General features: G+C 43.7%; 6 non-coding genes and 1 pseudogene across 6 annotated transcripts; 5 read left to right on the top strand and 2 right to left on the bottom strand.

Moving 5' to 3' along the window:
• The first annotated feature begins 413 nt into the window (after nt 1-413).
• On the top strand, nt 414-577 carry LOC135010984 (U1 spliceosomal RNA). The gene has a single exon (XR_010210240.1). It is a non-coding gene; the product is annotated as a U1 spliceosomal RNA (small nuclear RNA).
• Nucleotides 578-636: 59 nt separating this feature from the next.
• LOC135010989 (U5 spliceosomal RNA) lies at nt 637-753 on the top strand. Its single transcript, XR_010210243.1, has one exon. It is a non-coding gene; the product is annotated as a U5 spliceosomal RNA (small nuclear RNA).
• A 274-nt stretch (nt 754-1027) lies between these two features.
• Nucleotides 1028-1143, top strand: LOC135010986 (U5 spliceosomal RNA). Its single transcript, XR_010210241.1, has one exon. It is a non-coding gene; the product is annotated as a U5 spliceosomal RNA (small nuclear RNA).
• Nucleotides 1144-1418: 275 nt separating this feature from the next.
• Nucleotides 1419-1534, top strand: LOC135010988 (U5 spliceosomal RNA). The gene has a single exon (XR_010210242.1). It is a non-coding gene; the product is annotated as a U5 spliceosomal RNA (small nuclear RNA).
• A 5382-nt stretch (nt 1535-6916) lies between these two features.
• TRNAN-AUU (transfer RNA asparagine (anticodon AUU)) lies at nt 6917-6990 on the bottom strand. Its single transcript has one exon. It is a non-coding gene; the product is annotated as a tRNA-Asn (tRNA).
• An 8192-nt stretch (nt 6991-15182) lies between these two features.
• Nucleotides 15183-15361, top strand: LOC135010985 (U1 spliceosomal RNA; annotated as a pseudogene).
• Nucleotides 15362-17444: 2083 nt separating this feature from the next.
• LOC135010991 (U1 spliceosomal RNA) lies at nt 17445-17607 on the bottom strand. The gene has a single exon (XR_010210245.1). It is a non-coding gene; the product is annotated as a U1 spliceosomal RNA (small nuclear RNA).
• Between the last annotated feature and the right edge of the window lie 575 nt (nt 17608-18182).

Here is an 18182-nt window from a genome sequence, read left to right as displayed (position 1 = left end):
ATAGCCAACATGAGCCCCACACCGAAGGAGGGTGGAGGTGTTTAATGCAAACTAGGGGTCAGACAAGCGCCGCAAAAGGCCACCATGCCCTGCACGCCCCTTTTCTGTTTTCATATGCAGACGAGGGTTGAAGCCAACTTTGACCCACTGCTTGGATGACATCACCATATGCAAATCCATCTGCGGCAGGCCTTCCCCCAGGAATGCTTGCACTAGTTGTTGCATTTGGTTTGTTGTTTGGGGGTGCTTCAGTATTAGGCAGCCTTCTGCCCTCCCATGTTCATCTGAAAATATGTGTTCTCCCTGCAGTTGTTGTCCCCAGATGAGAGTTCCCTTGTGCTGCCTCAGTTGAATCTCCTTAACTTGACAGAGATGTGCCTGAGCAGCGGCCCTCCCCAGCTCTATCCCAAATCATACTTATTTTGCATAGGAGATACCATGGTCATAAGGATTATTCTCCCAGGGTGAGGTTCATTCATTGCATTCTGGGTATGCTGACCCCTGTGATTTCCCCAAATGTGGGAAACTCGACTGCTTTATTTGTGGTAGTGGGGGACTGTGTTTGTGTTTTCCTCTGGTCAGCTCTGGTAAAAGTCAGATTTCTTTGTTTCAGAGCCTTGTTCTTCTTTTGAGAGTTCCCTTGTGCTAGTTCTTCAGAACGAACAAATCTTTTGCCTTTTACTAAAGATTTCCGTGGAGAGGAGCAAAACTGAGTTTTATCTCAATTTTTGCATGCCCCGTCTTATTGGGGTTTCTTTTATCAGTTTAAAGATAGAACGAGTGTGCTTTAATGTAAGCTCATTTGCGTAGAAATGACAGTAAATGTTTGTTTCTTTTCAAACAGAACTTTCTTGACTATACTAATTGCTTGAAAGATCTGGGAGCACATGGAAAAGAGTACAAACCATGTTTATAGCAAGGGGAAGCCTGGTGAGAAATCTGCTTTCTTTCTTTCAAATTGGGTGCTCACTTTGAGCTGAATGAGGACTGCTGGCATGGCACTCAGGCGACAGGTAGAATCTTGGTCATGCTGTGGTTTCTCTTCAGAACGAACAAATCTTTCGCCTTTTACTAAAGATTTCCGTGGAGAGGAGCAAAACTGAGTTTTATCTCAATTTTTGCATGCCCCATCTTATTGGGGTTTTATTTTATTGGTTTAAAGATAGAACGAGTGTGCTTTAATGTAAGCTCATTTGCATAGAAATGACAGTAAATGTTTGTTTCTTTTCAAACAGAACTTTCTTGACCACACTAATTGTTTGAAAGATCTGGGAGCACATGGAAAAGAGTACAAACCATGTTTATAGCAAGGGGAAGCCTGGTGAGAAATCTGCTTTCTTTCATTCAAATTGGGTGCTCACTTTGAGCTGAATGAGAACTGCTGGCATGGCACTCAGGCGACAGGTGGAATCTTGGTCATGCTCTGGTTTCTCTTCAGAACTAACAAATATTTCGCCTTTTATTAAAGATTTCCGTGGAGAGGAGCAAAACTGAGTTTTATCTCAATTTTTGCATGCCCCATATTATTGGGGTTTCTTTTATCAGTTTAAAGACAGAACGAGTGTGCTTTCTTGTTAGCTTTAATGTAAGTTTATTTGCATAACAATGACAGTAAATGTTTGTTTCTTTTCAAACAGAACTTTCTTGACCATGCTACTTGCTTGAAAGATCTGGGAGCACATGGAAAACAGTACAAACCATGCAGTATCACAAGAGCCTTTATTTGATCTTTCATGAAGATAGAGCAGAATTGAGGACACGTCAACAATTTCTGCCGAAGGTGGTTCATCTTTCCACATGGTGCCTTTGGCCACTGACACCTTCGTTGAGTCAAAGTCTCTGGCTGTGGTCAGAACTTTGAAAATTTATGTCACCAGAACGGTTCAGATTAGGAAAACAGAGGCTCTGTTTGTCCTGTATGCTCCCAACATGATTGGGTGTCCTGCTTCCATGCAGACCATTATGCGCTGGATCTGTGGTAAAATTCAGCATGCTCATTCCACGGCAGGATTGCCGTTACTGAATTAGGTGAAGACCCATTCTACTAGAAAGGTGGGTTCATCCTGGGCAGCTGGTCGGGGAGTCTCGGCATTGCAACTTTGCCGAGCAGCTATTTAGTAAACACTTTTGCTAAGTTTTACAAGTTTGATACCTTGGCTGATGATAACCTCAAGTTGGGTCATTCGGTGCTGCAGAGTCGTACGCACTCTCCCACCCGTTCAAGAGCTTTGGTATAACCCCATGGTTCTTAATGTGACCCCAGCATCCTCTAGGTCGTATGAGAAAATAGGATTTTAATACCTACCGGTAAATCCTTTTCTCTTAGTACGTAGAGGATGCTGGGCACCCGTCCCAGTCCATACTGTGTCTGCAGTTATTACTTGTGGTTATACACATGTTGTGTTACGGTTCTGGTCAGCTTTTTGCTGCAATTGTTCATGCCGTTGGCTTGTGTTCTGTTGAATGCCACGTTCTGCGGCATGCTTAAGGTGTGAGCTGGTAAGATGCTCACCTTAGTTTAACAATAAATCCTTTCCTCGAAATGTCCGTCTCCCTGGGCACAGTTCCTATAACTGGAGTCTGGAGGAGGGGCATAGAGGGAGGAGCCAGTTCACACCCTTTGAAAGTCTTAAAGTGCCCATGTCTCTTGCGGATCCCGTCTATACCCCATGGTTCTTAATGTGACCCCAGCATCCTCTACGGACTAAGAGAAAAGGATGCCCTTGTGTACTATCCTGACTTCTCCTCCCGTCTGCTTACTTTGTGCCTTCCAACGCACAATGCGAACTACAGGTGGTGCTGCAGGGCCCACACCCTTTTACTTGCCTTACAGAGCAGCTCTGGAGCTGTTACAGTGCCCAGCTGCTGCAAGAAATCAGCATGAATGCTTCAGGGGATGGGGCATGGCCAACATGAGCCCCACACCAAAGGAGGGTGGGGGTGTTTAATGCGAACTAGGGGTCATCCAAGCACTGCAAAAGGCCGCCATGCCCTGCATGCCCCTTTTCTCTTTTTATATGCAGATGAGGGTTCCAGCCAACTTTGGCCCACTGCTTGGATGACATCACCGTATGCAAATCCGTCTGCTGCAGACCTTCCCCCAGGAATGCTGTTACTAGTTGTTGGATATGGTTTGATATTTGATGGTGCTTCAGTATTAGGCAGCCTTCCGCCATCCCATGTTCATCTGAAAAGATGTGGTCTCCCTGCAGTTGTTGTCCCCAGACGAGAGTTCCCTTGTGCTTCCTCAGTTGAATCTCCTTAACTTGACGGGGGAGGGGCTGCCCGAGCTGCCACCCTCCCCAGCCCTATCCCAACTCATACTTATTTTACATATTAGATCTCTTGATCATGAAGATTGTTCTCACAGGGTGAGGTTCATCCATTATATTTTAAAATAGGAAGGTACAAATTACATATTTGAATTGCATCTATGTGCTGGATTCAAATGTCCCCCCCCCTTCCTTTCTCAATTGTGCCCGTCAGCAGCTATTCTAAGGTTGCTGCCAATGGGTGTGACACATTAATTTCTTCTGTGGGGTACACTGGACTCCACAAGGATTCACATTGGGGTGTAGAGTAGGATCTTGATCTGAGGCACCAACCGGCTCAAAGCTTTTGACTGTTCCCAAGAAGCTCAGTGCATTCTCCTCTATAACCCCGCTTCCATGAACAGGGAGCTCAGTTTGTAGTTGGTGCCTTCAGTAGCAGGCCAATTAACAGGGGCCTGCCTCAGGCAGCCTATTCTTAGCTATTAATTTTGACAAGAAAAGAAGAACTTGTTTTATGAGAATCTACAAGGGCTGCAGCAGGCTAGGTCTAATAGACATCTTTACTGCAGCTTCATCACTCCCAGCGGCGCTATATACTCCCGTGCCCTGGTTGCTGGGTCACTGCAGCGGAGGCTCCGGTTTCATCCTAAGGTCAGTCACACACACACCACCCTTCCGGATCACGAGGCCGCTGATGAAGGGGAGCGAGGCCGTAGGGGGTGGGCCGTGTGCGCACTGCGGTGGACACTGATTACTGGGCAGCCGCTCCACTAGCCACCAGGTACAGTTAAGGAGCACAGGTCTGGGGGTTTTTCTCCTATATTAACCCAATTTTGTACTGCCCGCAGCGCATTGTGATAGGTAATAGGGCCTGATTCAGGTTGGATTGCAATCACAATAAGCGATCCAACTGCAAAAATTGCTAAGAGCATACGCATGTGCCTGCATTTTCTGCGGCACCCCGCAGAGAATGTGATCGCCTCTGCCTGTCAATCGGGGTGGGGAAGGGCGGGAGAGGTGGGTCAGCAACACTCCATTTCCAAGTCAGGGATGGAGCGGTGCGGGGGCAAGGCTTCAAAATGGGGTCTGCAACGGAGGAGACACAGGGGGCGTGGTCACAGCGGCTGTATGACATCACATTCAGCCGCTGTGATCACAAAAATGGTGGCGGCTTCCTGCGCGCACATACAGTCTGCACCAGCAGGAGCCTACACCATTTTTTATGATCACGCTGAACTGCAGTGCGACTGCAATTACAGCATGGTCAAGAAGGGAGGCGTCATGCTGGGTGGCCATGCCCTGTCACTGTGCAGGAGCCAGCACCGCTCACACACTAGTCCCCGGGTGCAGCCCCCAACCCCCGGGACACCCGGAGCAACAAAATGTAGATTCAGGCCACCAGGCCACGCCCCTACCTATGAAACCATGCCTCCTTTTTACCATTGCGCTGCTTATCTGCGCGCACTGCATTACAATCTCCCTCGCCACCTCTCTGTGTGTCACCAGTGATAGTGACACCTCTGCCATGCTTGTAGCAGCTGGTCCTAAGATCTACGCCTCAAACCCTGAGTGTTTGCCCTTGTGACTTGTTAATCATCATAGCGAAGCAGATGCTTACAGAAAACTGCAGGGGCTTAGATTGAAAATAAAAAAATTGATGGGTATAAGGTAGAGAGGAGCGGGTTCGGTTCTCCGAGAACCGAATTCCCCACGAACTCCACGTGGTTTACACTGGTCCGAGGCAGGCTCGGTTGTTCCCGCCTGACTCGGAAAACCTGAACAAGGGAAAATGTCATCATCCCGCTGTCGGATTCTCGCGAGATTCGGATTCCATATAAAGAGCTGCGCGTTGCTGCCATTTTTACTCGTGCATTGAAGAGAGAGCTGAGAGGACGTGGCTATGTTCTCTCAGTGGAAATCTCAATATCAGTGCTCAGTATCAGTGGTTACTTATTGCTGCTCAGTAATACTAGTAGTGTGTCTCTCCTGCTCAGTGTCAGTTCTCAGTAGTATCCTCATCAGTGCTCAGTATCACTGCTCATTGTCTTGTGCTGCATTGTGGTGCTCAGCATACTACAGTACATTACTAATAGTCCAGTGCTGCATCTTGCTGCTCAGTGTCAGTTCTAGTATCCTCATCAGTGCTCACTATCACTGCTCATTGCATTGTGGTGTTCTGTATACTACAATAACATAGTAATATAGTAACATCGTTTTTGAGGTTGAATAGAGGCAAATTGCCCATCGTGTTCAACCTGTTTTAAGTTGTGATGATTCTACATACTTGCTGAATAATGTTTTATGACTAGTTAGCTACTATAACTCATGTTACCCCCGGATTAACCATGTTGATATTTTAAGTATTATAACCTTGGATAGCTTTTTCATTCAGAAATGTATCCATTCCTTTTTTAAATCCAATTACAGAGTCCGCCATTACCACCTTCCCTGGCAGGGAATTCCACATCCTGATTGCCCTAACAGTGAAGAAACCTTTCCTCCATTGCGTTCTGAACTTTCCTCCAGTCGCAGCGAGTGACCACGTGTTCTTTTAATAAATAATTCCTCTGATAACTCTTTGTTATGTATCTTTACATATTTGAAGATATTAATAATATCTCCTCTTAGGCACCTCTTTTCTAGTGTATAAATATTCAGCCTAGTAAGTCTTTCCTTATAGTCCAGTACTTTTAGGCCTTTAATCAATTTAGTCTTCAGGATCTCTTACACTTCCATGAGCAGCAGAGTAGTGCAATGGAAGCATGCTGGGCCCATAACCCAGAGGTCGATTGATCGAAACTATCCTCTGCTATGTGCATTTTTTTTTTTATAATTAAAGTAATCAAAAACTGGGATTGATATTTTGGCTCTTTTATTTTTACTTAAAGTACAATAACTTTTATCATTTTAATTTGTTTTAATAGTATATTGACAGCATTGTTTTCTTTAAAAAATCCACTTAATTTTCTTTACCCTATTACTGAAATGGTAATTGACAAAAACAAACTACATTGTCACCAGAAGAGCAATGCAAAATGTACAAGTGATATATGAAAATCATCTTCCATCTTGAATTTCAATGATGCATTGGGACAACAATTTGTGAGAAACATCTTCACCCACAAAGAAAGATTTTCTTAATTCCTTACCTGTGTGCTGATTAGATATCACCTTGTTTTCACATTAAACAGACTTCCCCGTGAGGAAGCAGCAAGGATGCAGTGACGTTTCCTGGTGTCAACCTGTATTATTTCAGTAGACATTGAAATGAGGATGCATCTTTGATGCCTTTCCAATGAAGCAAGTTTATTTCAGTAATAGGTGAAAAACCATTCCTACAAAGGTGTTAATCAGAGACTTGGCTTTGTGGACACTTTTCAGAGAGCAAATTTGTTAGCATAAACATAAAATCAGAAAATGAAGAGCTGTTTAATCACTCAATTGGACTTTTCTGCCAGCATATTTTTTTTCTCTGCAACCCACTGCTAAATTGTGCTTCCTAGCTGTTTTTTTATAAAATCACTTAATCAAATCTAACTCTGATTACATCAGAGAAGGCCAGGTACCCTACACCATAAGGGGGTTTTTTGAAATTTTGACTTGTCTACTTAAAGATCACCAAAATCTGATTACAAGGTCAATTACATCCCTGGGTGGGATTGAACCACCAACCTTTTGGTTAATAGCCAAACATGCTAACCGATTGCGCCACAGAGACACCTTGCAAAAGTCAATACTGACAAAGGCTAATAATCATTCATCTAGAACGTTTCCTAGAAAAACTTTAAAAAGTCAATAATCTGGAGAATTTTTGTAAGAAACACATTGGTACTTTCCCATGATGAGTGAGTGCTTCAGGATTTCTTGCACTTACATGGGCTATTAACCAAAAGGTTGGTGGTTCAATCCCACCCAGGGATGTAATTGACCTTGTCATCAGATTTTGGTGATCTTTAAGTAGACAAGTCAAAATTTCAAACCCCCTCTTATGGTGTAGGGTACCTGGCCTTCTCTGACGTAATCAGAGTTAGATTTAATTAAGTGATTTTATAAAAAACAGCTAGGAAGCACAATTTAGCAGTGGGTTGCAGAGAAAAAAATAACATTTTAAACCTACCGGTAATTTTTTTTTCTCGTAGTCCGTAGAGGATGATGGGGACTCCGTAAGGACCATGGGGGATAGACGGGCTCCGCAGCAGACATGGGCACTTTAAGAAAGACTTTAGATCTGGGTGTGCACTGGCTCCTCCCTCTATGCCCCTCCTCCATACCTCAGTTAGAGAAACTGTGCCCAGAGGAGACAGACAGTTCGAGGAAAGGATTTTTGTTAATCCAAGGTCAAGATTCATACCAGCCACACCAATCACACCGTATAACTTGTGATATACTACCCAGTTAACAGTATGAATCAAATCTAACTCTGATTACATCAGAGAAGGCCAGGTACCCTACACCATAACAGGGGTTTTCGAAATTTTGACTTGTCTACTTAAAGATCAACAAAATCTGATTACAAGTTCAATTACGTCCCTGGGTGGGATTGAACCACCAACCTTTTGGTTAATAGCCGTACACACTAACTGATTGCGCCACAGCGAAACTTTGCAAAAGTACATACTGACAAAGGCTAATAAGCATTCATCTAGAACGATTCCTAGAAAAACTTTAAAAAGTCAATAATAAGGAGAGTTTTTGTAAGATGTTTCTTCCAGCAACCAATGAAGAAACACATTGGTACTTTCGCATGATGAGTGAGTGCTTCAGGATCTCTTGCACTTACATGTGCAGCAGAGTACTGTAATGGAAGCATGCTGGGTCCATAACCCAGAGGTAGGCAGATTGAAACTATCCTCTGCTATATGACTTGTCTACTTAAATATTACCAAAATTTGATGACAAGGTCAATTACGTCCCTGGATGGGATTGAACCACCAACCTTTTGATTAATAGCTGAACACACTAACCGATTGCGCCACAGAGACACTTTGCAAAAAGTACATACTGACAAAGACTAATAAGCATTCATCTAGAACGTTTCCTAGAAAAACTTTAAAAAGTCAATAATCTGGAGAGTTTTTGTAAGATGTTTCTTCCAGCAACCAATGAAGAAACACATTGGTACTTTCCCATGATGAGTGAGTGCTTCAGGATCTCTTGCACTTACATGTGCAGCAGAGTACTGCAATGGAAGCATGCTGGGCCCATAACCCAGAGGTAGGCAGATTGAAACTATCCTTTGCTATATGCATTTTTTTTTGTTCATTAAAGTAATCCAAAACTGGGATTGATATTTTAGCTTTTATTTTTACTTAAAGTACAATAACTTTTACCATTTTAATTTGTTTTAATAGTATATTGACAGTGTTGTTTTCTTTCAAAAATCCAATTAATTTTCTTTACCCGATTATTAAAATGGTAATTGACAAAAACAAACTACATTGTCACCAGAAGAGCAATACAAAATGTACAAGTGATATATTAAAATCATCTTTCCAGCTTGAATTTCAATGATGCATTGGGGCAACGATTTTGTGAGAAACATCTTCACCCTTAAATAAAGATTTTCTTTATTCCTTACCTGTGTGCTAATTAGATATCACCTTGTTTTCACATTAAACAGACTTCCACATGAGAAAGCAGCAAGGATGCAGTGGCGTTAATGTTTCCTGGTGTCAACCTGTATTATTTCAGTAGATATTGAAATGAGGATGCATCTTGCTGCCTTTCCAATGAAGCAAGTTTAATTTAGTAATAGGTGAAAAACCATCCCTACAAATATGTTAATCAGATACTTGGCTTTGTGGACACTTTTCAGAGAACAAATTAGTTAGCATAAAAATAAAGCCAGAAAATGAAGAGCTGTTTAATCACTCAATTGGATTTTTCTGCCAGCATATTTCTTTTTCTCTGCAACCCACTGCTAAATTGTGCTTCCTAGCTGTTTTTTTATAAAATCACTGATTCAAATCTAACTCTGATTACATCAGAGTAGGCCAGGTACCCTACACCATAAGAAGGGGGTTTGAAATTTTGACTTGTCTACTTAAAGATCACCAAAATCTGATAACAAGGTCAATTACATCGTTGGGTGGGATTGAACCACCAACCCTTTGATTAATAACCAAACACACTAACCGATTGCGCCACAGAGACACTTTACAAACATACATACTGACAAAGGCTAATAAGCATTCATCTAGAACGTTTCCTAGAAAAACTTTAAAAAGTCAATAATCTGGAGAGTTTTTGTAAGATGTTTCTTCCATCAACCAACGAAGAAACACATTGGTACTTTCCCATGATGAGTGAGTGCTTCAGGATCTCTTGCACTTACATGTGCAGCAGAGTACTGCAATGGAAACATGCTGGGCCCATAACCCAGAGGTAGGCAGATTGAAACTATCCTCTGCTATATGCATTTTTTTTTGTTAATTAAAGTAATCCAAAACTGGGATTGATATTTTTGCTCTTTTATTTTTACTTAAAGTACAATAACTTTTACCATTTTAATTTGTTTTAATAGTATATTGACAGTATTGTTTTCTTTCAAAAATCCACTTAATTTTCTTTACCCTATTATTAAAATGGTAATTGACAAAAACAAACTACATTGTCACCAGAAGAGCAATACAAAATGTACAAGTGATATATTAAAATCATCTTTCCAGCTTGAATTTCAATGATGCATTGGGGCAACGATTTTGTGAGAAACACCTTCACCCTTAAATAAAGATTTTCTTAATTCCTTACCTGTGTGCTAATTAGATATCACCTTGTTTTCACATTAAACAGACTTCCACATGCGAAAGCAGCAAGGATGCAGTGGCGTTTATGTTTCCTGGTGTCAACCTGTATTATTTCAGTAGACATTGAAATGAGGATGCATCTTGCTGCCTTTCCAATGAAGCAAGTTTAATTCAGTAATAGGTGAAAAACCATTCCTACAAAGGTGTTAATCAGAGACTTGGCTTTGTGGACACTTTTCAGAGAGCAAATTTGTTAGCATAAACATAAAATCAGAAAATGAAGAGCTGTTTAAACAGCTACTGCCTGAGGGTCTCTTGACCTGGTGCAATACCTCTGTAGCTTTTTGTTGAGGCGGGACGCCATCATGTCTATCTGGAACAGTCCCCACCGACTTGCAATCTGTGCGAAGACTTCCTGATGGAGTCCCCACTCTCCTGGATGTAGGTCGTGTCTGCTGAGGAAGTCTGCTTCCCAGTTGTCCACTCCCGGAATGAACACTGCTGACAGTGCGCTTACATGATTCTCCGCCCAGCGAAGAATTCTGGTGGCTTCCGCCATCGCCACTCTGCTCCTTGTGCCGCCTTGGCGGTTTACATGAACTACTGCGGTGACGTTGTCTGACTGGATCAGAACTGGTTGGTCGCGAAGTAAGGTCTCCGCTTGACATAGGGCGTTGTATATGGCCCTTAGCTCCAGGATGTTGATGTGAAGACAAGTCTCCTGACTTGACCAAAGACCTTGGAAATTTCTTCCCTGTGTGGCTGCTCCCCAACCTCGGAGGCTCGCGTTCGTGGTCACCAGGATCCAGTCCTGAATGCCGAACCTGCGGCCCTCTAGAAGGTGAGCACTCTGCAGCCACCACAGGAGAGATACCCTGGCCCTGGGGGACAGGGTGATCAACTGATGAATCTGTAGATGTGACCCGGACCACTTGTCCAGTAGGTCCCATTGCAAGATCCTCGCATGGAACCTGCCGAAGGGAATGGCCTCGTATGATGCCACCATCATTCCCAGGACTCGAGTGCAGTGATGCACTGACACCTGTTTTGGTTTCAATAGGTTCCTGACCAGAGTCATGAGTTCCTGGGCCTTTTCTATCGGAAGATAAACCCTTTTCTGGTCCGTATCCAGAATAATGCCCAAGCAAAGTTAGACGAGTCGTAGGAACCAACTGCGACTTCGGGATATTGAGAATCCAGCCGTTTTGCTGTAACACCTTCAATGAAAGTTATACGCTGTTCAGCAACTGCTCTCTTGATCTCGCTTTTATGAGGAGATCGTTCAAGTACGGGATAATTGTGACACCTTGCTTTCGCAGGAGCACCATAATTTCCGTCATTACCTTGGTGAAAATTCTCGGAGAAAATTCTGGAGAGACCAAACGGCAACGTCTGAAATTGGTAATGACAATACTGTACCGCAAATCTTAGGTACGCCTGATGAGGTGGATAAATGAGTACATGAAGGTATGCATCCTTTATGTCCAGAGATATCATAAAATCCCCCCCTTCTAGGCTGGCGATGACCGCTCTTAGCGATTCCATCTTGAACTTGAACCTTTTCAAGTATAGGTTCAGGGATTTTAAATTTAATATGGGTCTGACCAAACCGTCCGGTTTTGGGACTACAAACAGGGTCGAATAATTTCCCTTTCCTTGTTGAAGCAGGGGAACCTTGACCACCACCTGTTGAAGATACAATTTGTGAATTGCATTTAACACTATCTCCCTTTCCTGGGGAGAAGATGGTAGGGCCGATTTGAAAAACCGGCGAGGAGGCACCTCTTCGAATTTCAGCTTGTAACCCTGAGAAACAATTTCTATTGCCTAGGGATCCACCTGCGAATGAACCCAGATGTGGCTGAAAACACGAAGACGTGCCCCCAACTGGGCGGACTCCTTTAGCGGAGCCCCAGCGTCATGCGGTGGATTTTGTAGAGGCCGGGGAGGACTTCTGTTCCTGGGAACTAGCTGTGTTGTGCAGCTTCTTCCCTCTGCCCTTACCTCTGGCAAGAAAGGACGCACCTCGTACTTTCTTGTTTCTCTGTGATCGAAAGGACTGCATTTGATAATGTGGTGCTTTCTTAGGCTGTGAGGGAATATAAGGCAAAAAATTTGATTTACCAGCTGTAGCTGTGGAGACAAGGTCCGAGAGACCTTCCCCAAACAATTCCTCACACCTGTAAGGTAAAACCTCCATATGCCTTTTTGAGTCGGCATCACCTGTCCATTGCCGGGTCCATAGGACTCGTCTAGCAGAAATCGACATAGCGTTTATTCTAGAACCCAGTAGACTAATGTCACTTTGAGCATCTCTCATATATAGGACAGCATCTTTTATATGCCCTATGGTCAATAACATAGCATCCTTATCTAGGGTCTCAATCTCTGCTGATAAGGTATCTGTCCATGCTGCCACCGCGCTACAACCTCGGCCGACGCAATTGCCGGTCTGAGTAAGGTACCAGAATGTGTGTAAATGGACTTTAGGGTAACCTCCTGCTTGCGGTCAGCAGGGTCCCTGATGGTAGCCGTATCCTGGGATGGCAGCGCTACCTTTTTGGATAAGCGTGTCAATGCTTTATCCACCCTAGGGGAGGATTCCCACCGTATCCTGTCCATTGGCGGGAAAGGATACGCCATAAGAATCCTTTTGGGAATCTGCAGCTTTTTGTCTGGAGATTCCCAAGCTTTTTCACATAATTCGTTCAACTCATGTGAGGGGGGAAAGGTTATCTCAGGTTTCTTTCCCTTATACATGTGTACCCTCGTGTCAGGGACAGGGGACTCTGTGATGTGCAAAACATCTTTTATTGCAATAATCATATATCGAATACATTTAGCCAATTTTGGTTGTAACTTTGCATCATCGTAGTCGACACTGGAGTCAGAATCTGTGTCGGTATCTGTGTCAACTATTTGGGATAGTGGGCGCTTTTGAGACCCCGAAGGTCCCTGCGACATAGGGACAGGCATGGGTTGACTCCCTGACTGTTCCCTAGCTTCAGCTTTGTCTAATCTCTTGTGTAATAAGTTTACATTAGCACTTAAAACATTCCACATATCCATCCAGTCAGGTGTCGGCGTTGTCGATGGAGACACCACATTAATTTGCTCCTGCTCCTCTCTAGGAGAGCCTTCTACCTCAGACATGTCGACACACGTGTACCGACACACCATACACTCAGGGAATCCTCTTATCTGAGGACAGTTCCCCAACAAGGCCCTTTGGAGAGACAGAGAGAGAAAGTATGCCAGCACACACCCCAGCGCTATATGACCCAGGAAAAAAACACAATCATTTTATGTTTACCCAGTAGCGCTGTATTTCCATATATATATGCGCCTAATTATGTGCCCCCTCTTCTTTAAGACCCTCTTTCTACCGTGGTATAAGCAGGGGAGAGTCCATGGAGCTTCCCCTCAGCGGTGCTGTGGAGAAAATGGCGCTGGGGAGTGCTGAGGGAGAAGCCCCACCCCCTCAGCGACGGGCTTCTGTCCCGCTCAAATAGCCCCCCCCATAAAAAAATGGCGGGGGCTCTTATATATATATACAGTGCCTAGCTGCATATATATTTATTTTGCCAAAGAGAGGTCTATATTGCTGCCCAGGGCGTCCCCCCTGCGCCCTTCACCCTTACACTGACTGCCGTGTGTGAGGTGTATGGGAGCAATGGAGCACAGCTTTACTGCTGTGCGTTACCTCAGTGAAGATCATGAAGTCTTCCGCCGCCTCTGAAGTCTTCTTTTCTTCTCATACTCACCCGGCTTCTATCTTCCGGCTCTGCGAGGGGGACGGCGGCGCGGCTCTGGGACGGACGGCGAGGGTGAGACCTGCGTACCGATCCCTCTGGAGCTAATGCTGTACAGTAGCCTAAGAAGCAGAGCCTATCAACTCACAGAAGTAGGTGTGCATCTCTCCCCTCTGCCCCTCGATGCAGGGAGTCTGTTGCCAGCAGGCTCCCTGAAAATAAAAAAATCTAACAAATATACTTTCTGTCAGGAAACTCAGGAGAGCTCCCTGAAAAGCACCCAGTCTCCTCTGGGCACAGTAGTAAACTGAGGTCTGGAGGAGGGGCATAGAGGGAGGAGCCAGTGCACACCCAGATCTAAAGTCTTTCTTAAAGTGCCCATGTCTCCTGCGGAGCCCGTCTATCCCCCATGGTCCTTACGGAGTCCCCAGCATCCTCTAGGACGTAAGAGAAAAATTATGCTGGCAGAAAAATCCAATTGAGTGATTAAACAGCTCCAGAGCTGCTCTGTAAGGCAAGTAAAAGGGTGTGGGCCCTGCAGCACTACCTGTAGTTTGCATTGTGCATTGGAAGCCTAGTTTGCTGTCTGTTTCCACTTCTTTTTTCTTGATCCCCTCCCGTCTATACCCTTGTGCACTATCCTGACTTCTCCTCCCGTCTGCTTACTTTGTGCCTTCCAATGCACAATGCAAACTACAGGTAGTGCTGCAGGGCCCACACCCTTTTACTTGCCTTACAGAGCAGCTCTTGAGCTGTTACAGTGCCCAGCTGCTGCAAGAAATCAGCGTGAATGCTTCAGGGGCTGGGGCATGGCCAACATGAGCCCCACACCGAAGGAGGGTGGGGGTGTTTAATGCGAACTAGGGGTCTTGCACAATGCGAACTACAGGTAGTGCTGCAGGGCCCACACCCTTTTACTTGCCTTACAGAGCAGCTCTGGAGCTGTTACAGTGCCCAGCTGCTGCAAGAAATCAGCTTGAATCCTTCAGGGGCTGGGGCATAGCCAACATGAGCCCCACACCGACAGAGGGTGGAGGTGTTTAATGCGAACTAGGGGTCATCCAAGTGCCGCAAAAGGCCGCCATGCCCTGCACGCCCCTTTTCTCTTTTCATATGCAGACGAGGGTTGAAGCCAACTTTGACCCACTGCTTGGATGACATCGCCATATGCAAATCCATCTGCTGCAGGCCTTCCCCCAGGAATGCTTGCACTAGTTGTTGCATTTGGTTTGTTGTTTGGGGGTGCTTCAGTATTAGGCAGCCTTCTGCCCTCCCATGTTCATCTGAAAATATGTGTTCTCCCTGCAGTTGTTGTCCCCAGATGAGAGTTCCCTTGTGCTGCCTCAGTTGAATCTCCTTTACTTGACAGAGATGTGCCTGAGCAGCGGCCCTCCCCAGCCCTATCCCAAATCATACTTATTTTGCATAGGAGATACCATGGTCATGAAGACTGTTCTCCCAGGGTGCGGTTCATTCATTGCATTCTGGGTATGCTGACCCCTGTGATTTCCCCAAATGTGGGAAACTCGACTGCATTATTTAATGCGAACTAGGGGTCATCCAAGCACCGCAAAAGGCCGCCATGCCCTGCATACCCCTTTTCTCTTTTCATAAGCAGACGAGGTTTGAAGCCAACCTTGACCCACTGCTTGGATGACATCACTTGCTGCCTTTCCAATGAAGCAAGTTTAATTTAATAATAGGTGAAAAACCATCCCTACAAAGGTGTTAATAAGATACTTGGCTTTGTGGACACTTTTCAGAGCACAAATTTGTTAGCATAAAAATAAAGCCAGAAAATGAAGAGCTGTTTAATCACTCAATTGGATTTTTCTGCCAGCATATTTCTTTTTCTCTGCAACCCACTGCTAAATTGTGCTTCGTGGCTGTTTTTTTTATAAAATCACTTAATCAAATCTAACTCTGATTACATCAGAGAAGGCCAGGTACCCTACTCCATAACAGGGGTTTTCGAAATTTTGACTTGTCTACTTAAAGATCACCAAAATCTGATAACAAGGTCAATTACGTCCCTAGGTGGGATTGAACCACCAACCTTTTGGTTAACAACTGAACACGCTAACTGTTTGTGCCTCAGAGACACTTTGCGAAAGTACATACTGACAAAGGCTAATAAGCATTCATCTAGAACGTTTCCTAGAAAAACTTTAAAAAGTCAATAATCTGGAGAGTTTTTGTAAGATGTTTCTTCCATCAACCAATGAAGAAACACATTGGTACTTTCCCATGATGAGTGAGTGCTTCAGGATCTCTTGCACTTACATGTGCAGCAGAGTACTGTAATGGAAGCATGCTGGGTCCATAACCCAGAGGTAGGCAGATTGAAACTATCCTCTGCTATATGCATTGTTTTTTGTTAATTAAAGTAATCCAAAACTGGGATTGATATTTTTGCTCTTTTATTTTTACTTAAAGTACAATAACTTTTACCATTTTAATTTGTTTTAATAGTATATTGACAGTATTGTTTTCTTTCAAAAATCCACTTAATTTTCTTTACCCTATTATTAAAATGGTAATTGACAAAAACAAACTACATTGTCACCAGAAGAGCAGTACAAAATATACAAGTGATATATTAAAATCATCTTTCCAGCTTTAATTTCAATGATGCCTTGGTGCAACAATTTTGTGAGAAACATCTTCACCCATAAAGAAAGATTTTCTTAATTCCTTACCTGTGTGCTGATTAGATATCACCTTGTTTTCACATTAAACAGACTTCCCCATGAGGAAGCAGCAAGGATGCAGTGACGTTTATGTTTCCTGGTGTCAACCTGTATTATTTCAGTAGACATTGAAATGAGGATGCATCTTGCTTCCTTTCCAATGAAGCAAGTTTAATTCAGTAATAGGTGGATAATCATTCCTACAAAGGTGTTAATCAGAGACTTGGCTTTGTGGACACTTTTCAGAGAGCAAATTTGTTAGCATAAACATAAAATCAGAAAATGAAGAGCTGTTTAATCACTCAATTGGACTTTTCTGCCAGCATAATTTTTTTTCTCTGCAACCCACTGCTAAATTGTGCTTCCTAGCTGTTTTTTATAAAATCACTTAATCAAATCTAACTCTGATTACATCAGAGAAGGCCGGGTACCCTACACCATAAGAGGGGGTTTGAAATTTTGACTTGTCTACTTAAAGATCACCAAAATCTGATAACAAGGTCAATTACGTCCCTGGGTGGGATTGAATCACCAACCTTTAGGTTAATAGCCATACACACTGACTGATTGTGCCACAGCGACACTTTGCAAAAGTACATACTGACAAAGGCTAATAAGCATTCATCTAGAACGTTTCCTAGAAAAACTTTAAAAAGTCAATAATCTGGAGAATTTTTGTAAGAAACACATTGGTACTTTCCCATGATGAGTGAGTGCTTCAGGATCTCTTGCACTTACATGGGCTATTAACCAAAAGGTTCCCACCCAGTGATGTAATTGACCTTGTGATCAGATTTTGGTGATCTTTAAGTAGACAAGTCAAAATTTCAAACCCCCTCTTATGGTGTAGGGTACCTGGCCTTCTCTGACGTAATCAGAGTTAGATTTAATTAAGGTGCGCAAGGACATAGAAGGGAGCGGTTTAAGAAAAGAGAAGTGGAAACAGACAGCAAACTAGGCTGGAGAGAGACCTGAGACAAAGAGATCTGAATTATACGAGAGCCGACCAGGGGAAACACAAATTATGCAGTCAAGTTTCCCACATTTGGGGAAATCGCAGGAGCAGCACACCCAGAGTGCAATGGGTGAGCCTTGCCCTGGGAGAAGCACCTTCATGATCATAGTATCTCACCTGGCAGGTAAGTAGGAGTTGGGCTAGTGCTGGGGAGGGTCGCTGCTCGGGTACGCCCCTGTCAAGTGAAGGAGATCCAACTGAGGCAGCACAAGGGAACTCTCGAAAGAACAACAAGGCTAGAGGAAGATCTGAGACAAAGAAATCTGACTTTTACCAGAGCTGACCAGAGGAAAGCACAAACACAGTCCCCCACTACCACCAGGAAACATTAACGCCACTGCATCCTTGCTGCTTTCTCATGTGGAAGTCTATTTAATGTGAAAACAAGGTGCTATCTAATTAGCACACAGAAAAGAAAATTAAGTGAATTTTTGAAAGAAAACAATACTGTCAATATACTATTAAAACAAATTAAAATGGTAAAAGTTATTGTACTTTAAGTAAAAATAAAAGAGCAAAAATGTCAATCCCAGTTTTGGATTACTTTAATTAACAAAAAAAATGCATATAGCAGAGGATAGTTTCAATCTGCCTACCTCTGGGTTATGGACCCAGCATGCTTCCATTACAGTACTCTGCTGCACATGTAAGTGCAAGAGATCCTGAAGCACTCACTCATCATGGGAAAGTACCAATGTGTTTCTTCA

Source organism: Pseudophryne corroboree, unplaced genomic scaffold (genome assembly GCF_028390025.1).
Source record: "Pseudophryne corroboree isolate aPseCor3 unplaced genomic scaffold, aPseCor3.hap2 scaffold_2375, whole genome shotgun sequence".
Lineage (NCBI taxonomy): Eukaryota > Metazoa > Chordata > Amphibia > Anura > Myobatrachidae > Pseudophryne > Pseudophryne corroboree.
Note: the sequence above shows the minus strand (reverse complement) of the source record. Positions and strands in the feature narration are given on the sequence as shown.